Raw genomic sequence first — 6,983 nt, forward strand, 5'->3', positions numbered from 1 at the left:
GCGAGTTATGTCTGAAGAGTTTTCAACAATTAGAAAAGAAAAAGGTCGCCACCGAATAGAAGAGATTAAAATTAGAAAAAACCAGAACCGAAAAAAACTGAACTTAAGTTGGGTGTTCCAAAATAAAATAAACACACCAACGGTGGTCATGAAAAGCCAGCTACAAAGCAGTGAAGAAGTCTGGAATTTTCTGGCCATACTGAGTCGATAGAAAAGACTGAAAAGTGCATTGTCTGCCTGGAGTCATCTGAAGAAGGCTGGGTGCTGTGTACCGAGTATAGAGGCTGGGCACTAGTTGTATGTGTGGATCAGCAGAATATTTTGTAATTTTTTTACGGCCTCTGTAAAACAGTAAGCTAAACGTTGGTGAACTGAGCTAAAATAGTTACAGTAAGTTCCCATGCTTATGTGTTCTATTATTATTCAATAAGTATGAGTGGTTCAAATGGTTCAAATGGCTCTGAGCACTATGGGACTCAACTGCTGTGGTCAGCAGTCCCCTAGAACTTAGAACTACTTAAACCTAACCAACCTAAGGACATCACACACAGCCATGCCCAAGGCAGGATTCGAACCTGCGACCGTAGCAGTCGCACGGTTCCGGACTGCGCGCCTAGAACCGCGAGACCACCACGGCCGGCAGTATGAGTGCAGTTTATCATTAATAACCGATATTATCACATAAAAGACAACAGCCGATACTGCAAGACTCTTTCTACAGGCCTTGCAATTGTAGCTCATTTACTTTCGATGTAATTAAGTACTATAAATAACAAATAAAAATCATTGCACTGGGCTATTCATAGAAAATGTCTTGATGTGAGAGAATAATATATTGAAATTCCGATTAATCATCACAGTTACACAGCAAAGTCAAAGAACTTAACGCGGCCGACACTGCATGACTCTCCTATTACTTACTGTCAAGCGACAATCGCTGTGGAGGTAAGAACCATCTAACTATCAAAGGAGTGGAGGAGGGGGTGAAAAAGAAGCGCAGCAACTGATACGTGAATTCCTAGATTTTATTCATCCAGTATATGAGAATAACGGCACTTAGCGACTTACAACAAACTTTACACACTATTTCAAACCTTTTCGGAACTTTTTCTCGCTGACACCCTCCACAAAATAAACAAAGAAGAAATTTTATCGCTTACTACATGTTCGCTATTCACGCAATCCAACTTCAGCTTCAGGCATTACGTTTCAATTTATCACTCCTTTACTCCTAACTCTACTCGGAACACATTTCACAAACAGTATTCATATATACCACTGAATGTAACTGTAAATTATATCACTGTACGACACAAAGTACAGGAGATATGACGTCATAAGCAACGTGATGCGTGAATAACTTCTGCATCAAGCATGGTGTTTAATAAATTCGCAATAAATTTCGCAGACGGTATCCATATGACGCTAATTGTACCTACAATATTATATCGTTTTATGACACAGAGTTCATGTGATACGACATAAACAGTGAGGTGGGAAAAAAACTGCCTCATCGTGCGTGACGCTTAAATTTATTATTTCGTTAATACTAATTCTATTCGCAACACATTTTACAGACAATATCCACATATGCCGGTGAATGAACCTTCAAAATTACGTCACTGCACAACACACAGTTCAGGAGGTATGACGTCATAAACATGAAGCACAGGGCCAGACGCTGCGTGTTACGGGCGTGGACGCACAGCTATAAATAAATAACGTGGGCAAAGCCGGGTTACTCTGCTAGTAATAGTATACATTTCGCAACAAGTACTTAATTACACAGAATACACCGTATTTCGACAAAGCACGTGTCGTATATTTTCGAAGCCTATAAGATTAGTTTGTCGTTGGAATTGTTATTTGATGGGAAATTCATTCCATAGAATACTTTTACTTGAGTTCAGTGAGAGGCAAGAGAGCTCCTTCCGTCTTGAAATGAATGCAAGCATCCAGTGGGATTCTCGGAAACGTTCAGAACTTTACAGGAGCTGGGATATGGGACATCTTGAGGGCACCCGGGAAGGAATGAAGATATTTTTTCATCTATATATCTACTCTGCAAACCACCGTGAACTGCATGCCAGATGGTATTTCCCGCTCCATTCGTGTATGGAGTTAGAGAAGCGCGTTACCTAGTCTAACCTTTCCTTATGATCCCTAAGGGAGCGACAAATAGGTGACTGAATAATGTGTCTAGGATTCATTAATAATGGTTGCTGACACTTTGTAAGTAAGCCTTTGCGGTATAACTGATAACAATTTACAAGTGTCTGCCAGCTCAGTTTTTTCGCGTTTCCATTACTCTCTCCCTTGGGTGCTGCCCTTCTTTGTATACGTTGAATATACCCAATTAGTCCAGTTTGACATAAACTAAACTCCGCCCGAACATGCCTTGGAAGGCCCAACAATAGCGACCGGCCGCCGTGTCATCCTCAGACTACAGGCGTCACTGGATGCGTACATGGAGGGCCATGTGGTCAGTACACCGCTCTCCCAGCCGTGTGTCAGTTTATGAGACCGGAGCCGCTACTTCTCTGTCAAGTAGCTCCTCAGTTTGCCTCACAAGGGCCGAGTACACCCCGCTTGCCAACAGCGCTCGGGAGCCCGGATGGTCACCAATCCAAGTAGTAGCCCAGCCCGACAGAGCTTAACTTCGGTTATCTGACGGGAACCGGTATTACCACTGCGGCAAGGCCGTTGGCTATAGGTGCAACATAGCTGTGCAATATTCTAGAATGGGTCGCGCAAGTGTTTAGTAACTAGTCTCCTTTGTGGAATGCCAGCTCGTGGTCGTGCGGTAGCGTTCTCGCTTCCCGCGCCCGGGTTCCCGGGTTCGATTCCCGGAGGGGTCAGAGATTTTCTCTGCCTCGTGATGACTGGGTGTTGTGTGATGTCCTTACGTTAGTTAGGTTTAAGTAGTTCTAAGTTCTAGGGGACTGATGACCATAGATGTTAAGTCCCATAGTGTTCAGAGCCATTTGAACCTTTGTGGAATGCATTTTCCCAGTATCATACCATATGAACCGAAGTCCACAAACCTGTTTTAGCCATGACTGGGCCACGGACACTGTGATCGTTTCATTTCACATCCCAACAGACAGCAAGGCATTCTTATGAATTGACTGATTCTAGTTGTGCCCCACTGATACTGTAGTCACATGATACTATTTTTTGCGCTTTGTGAAGTGCATAGTTTTATATTCCTGAACATTTCAAGCAAGTCGCTGGTATCCGCACCATCTTGAAATCTAACTGACTAGTTATACGTGTCTGAGAGACTTCTTCATTAGAAACTGGATCATGTACAAAAAGTCTCAGGTCACAAACAGGATTGTCTGCCAGTACATTAACAATACAACATGAACAGGAAGAGTCACAACACACTTCCCTGAGGCACTCCCCAAATCAGAGCATAATGTCGCAGTGTGGAATGTTTCCATTGCACGGAGAATCGAGAGGACTTATCGTGGAATTTTTCTGGTCGTTTGTCATATTAAGATGCGAGTGCTGACAGTGCCTGCCAGCAGAACCAAGTAGATGCTTCTAATAACTTAAGATTCTGTTTGTTCTAATGAAAGTCAACACACAGAGGAGAGCAGTGGTTCCCAACCTTTCCAAGACCATTACACCCATAATATAATAATATATTAGCAAGTGCCCCTCCCCCTCCCTACCTCCACCCAACACCAATATTAGCTGCCAACTAAATTTTAGAACGATATGGGAATCTTCTTTGAACACTTCCATATTTAAAACGACGAAATTCAATATTTGGGTTGGGTTGTTTGGGGGAAGAGACCAAACAGCGAAGTCATTGGTCTCATCGGATTAGGAAAGGATGGGGAAGGAAGTCGGCCGTGCCCGTTCAAAGGAACCATCCCAGCATTTGCCTGGAGTGATTTAGGGAAATCACGGAAAACCTCAATCAGGATGGCCGGACGCGGGATTGAACCGTCGTCCTCCCGAATGCGAGTCCAGTGTCCTACCACTGCGCCACCTCGCTCGGTAAAACGACGAAAGATAAATAAATAATTTTTATTTTCTGTATGTGTTTTACTAAACCAAGAACTAATGAGTCAATTGGTTACTACTTATAACAACCTTTTTATATTTGGTTTGTTCTGCGTCAGCGCGCGTCATAGGGCATGCTCCAAATCTATTCAGCTCCATGTGTTTGTCTTCATTGTTATCATAGACTAAAATCCACTTTCGCATATGCAAATCTTGAATGCCGCATTTCTTTTCCATGTGCTGTGTTCGAGTGGTAAGTGTGTTAGAATGAATGATGAAGCTATTATCCATACTCCGCAAGCCACCTGACGGTGTGTGGCGGAGGGTACCCTGAGAACCCTTCTATTCCAGTCTCGTATTGTTCGTGGAAAGAAGGATTGTCGGTATGCTTCTGTGTGGGCTCTAATCTCTCTGATTTTATCCTCATGGTCTCTTCGCGAGATATACGTAGGAGGGAGCAATATACTGCTTGACTCCTCGGTGAAGGTATGTTCTCGAAACTTTAACAAAAGCCCGTACCGAGCTACTGAGCGTCTCTCCTGCAGAGTCTTCCACTGGAGTTTATCTATCATCTCCGTAACGCTTTCGCGATTACTAAATGATCCTGTAACGAAGCGCGCTGCTCTCCGTTGGAACTTCTCTATCTCTTCTAACAACCCTATCTGGTACGGATCCCACCCTGCTGAGCAGTATTCAAGCAGTGGGCGAAAAAGCGTACTGTAACCTACTTCCTTTGTTTTCGGATTGCATTTCCTTAGGATTCTTCCAATAAATCTCAGTCTGGCATCTGCTTTACCGATTTACTTTATATGGTCATTCCATTTTAAATCACTCCTAATGCGTACTCCCACATAATTTATGGAATTAACTGCTTCCAGTTGCTGGCCTGCTATTTTGTAGCTAAATGATAAGGGACCTATCTTTCTATGTATTCGCAGTACATTACACTTGTCTACATTGAGATTCAATTGCCATTCCCTGCACCATGCGTCAATTCGCCACAGATCCTCTTGCATTTCAGTACAATTTTCCATTGTTATAACCTCTCGATACACCACAGCTTCATCTGCAAAAAGCCTCAGTGAACTTCCGATGTCATCCACAAGGTCATTTATGTATATTGTGAATAGCAACGGTCTTATGACACTCCCCTGCGGCACACCTGAAATCACTCTTACTTCGGAAGACTTCTCTCCATTGAGAATGACATGCTGTGTTCTGTTATCTAGGAACTCTTCAATCCAATCACACAATTGGTCTGATAGTCCATATGCTCTTACTTTGTTCATTAAACGACTGTGGGGAACTGCATCGAACGCCTTGCGGAAGTCAAGAAACACGGCATCTATCTGTGAACCCGTGTCTATGGCCTCTGAGTCTCGTGGACGAATAGCGCGAGCTGGGTTTCACACGACCGTCTTTTTCGAAACCCATGCTGATTCCTACAAAGTAGATTTCTAGTCTCCAGAAAAGTCATTATAGCGAGTAATGAATCGAAATTTGTATGACATGTATAGCATTTGGTACGTGTCTCACTTTCATTGTCATAGATACTCGGCACAAAGGGCAAAGTATGTACGTAGGGTGGTGTATGTAAACAAAATGTTGTTCATACATTTGTTTACTAGTTGTAACCTCTACCGCATTGTGTCGCGCATTTTAATAATAATGTTTGAAGTATGAAGAAGTTGGTTTGACAGTCGTCGAAATATTTTGCGGAAAATGGAAACAACGATTCGAAAAATACCCGGAGGCACTCTATGAACTGGTCTTACGTGATCAATATTAGGGTCTTACAATATTTATCATAATATATTTTAAAAATAGGTTCGTGACTAAGACACAATTGGACCATTTTGCCCCCAGGTCGGCAACCACTGGAGTGGAGCGTGTTGGACATGAATTATCGAACAGTGTGCGGCAGAGGCATTGTAGGTGGTCCCTTGATGTAAAGACAGTTAAGTTACTTACGGTCATTTGATTCATGAAGAACGCCTAACAGACACCTGAAGATGAGACTGTACTGTCTTGAAATCGATTGTGCGTATATGAGATAAGCATGAAAATAAAAAAATGCAGCTGTAAGGAAATTGACTTTCCAAATAAGTAACAGCTGATAGTCCTGCGGATAGGAGGGAAGTACCTAAGACGTAAGCGAACCAATGAGAAAGCTTCTAGGCAAGTGCAGAACTCGAGCACCATACAATAGAAGCCAGGGAAGTTCTGTCCTTCAAACTGGGACTTGCTATCGAAGGTTAATGTTTCATGTTGTTATGCAGACGTGTGTACTCTCTCGAGCAAACGCATTGACCCAGAAACCCAGAAATTATCTCGTGGATAACAGTTGGTTCGACAGCCACTTAGCCTGTCGGACGTCACTCAGCTACGTGCAGTCAAGCGTAGGCCGAGCTGAGCAAAGGCTTGCATGATATTTTTTAACCTCTTTTCCGACAGAATGCTTTTCCAAGCCAGTTGCAAGTGTCTGCCTCTAGCAGATTAGACTCAGTAAAAACAGAATGTTCGTAACGTCTCAAGACATGAAAAGTATTCAATGCCCATGAGATCATCTGAAGTATGAAACAGCTTTCAGAGGAGCGCTGCTGTATATCGAGATGTAACTCACAGACACACCGAGTTTTGCTACGTCGACGTAGTAGCGTAGGCCCTAGAGATGGGATATACAGGACTTCTCCAGAGGAAAGGCCAATATTTAGGTATATGGCAGGAACGCCCATTCGAAGCAAAGTAGCCTAGTAAATAGGGGATCTAAAATGTATACCTGAAGAGCTATGAGCACTTATTCATCTTAAATACTGTGAAAAAAAAATCTCCTCTACTGCAAGATCTTTGATTTCCATATTTTGGGAGGAGATAGTATGGATCAAAACAAGAAAATAATGTCCAGTGAATACGGGTCCTAAAGTACACACCATCAGAGCCATGAGCACTTGCCCAATAGGAGAAAT

The 6,983-nt window shown here is 42.8% G+C and overlaps 1 pseudogene; it reads right to left on the reverse strand.

Moving 5' to 3' along the window:
* Positions 1-2,590: 2,590 nt before the first annotated feature.
* On the reverse strand, positions 2,591-2,708 carry LOC126206784 (5S ribosomal RNA; annotated as a pseudogene).
* Positions 2,709-6,983: the final 4,275 nt, after the last annotated feature.

Source organism: Schistocerca nitens, chromosome 1 (assembly GCF_023898315.1).
Source record: "Schistocerca nitens isolate TAMUIC-IGC-003100 chromosome 1, iqSchNite1.1, whole genome shotgun sequence".
Taxonomy (NCBI): Eukaryota; Metazoa; Arthropoda; class Insecta; order Orthoptera; family Acrididae; genus Schistocerca; species Schistocerca nitens.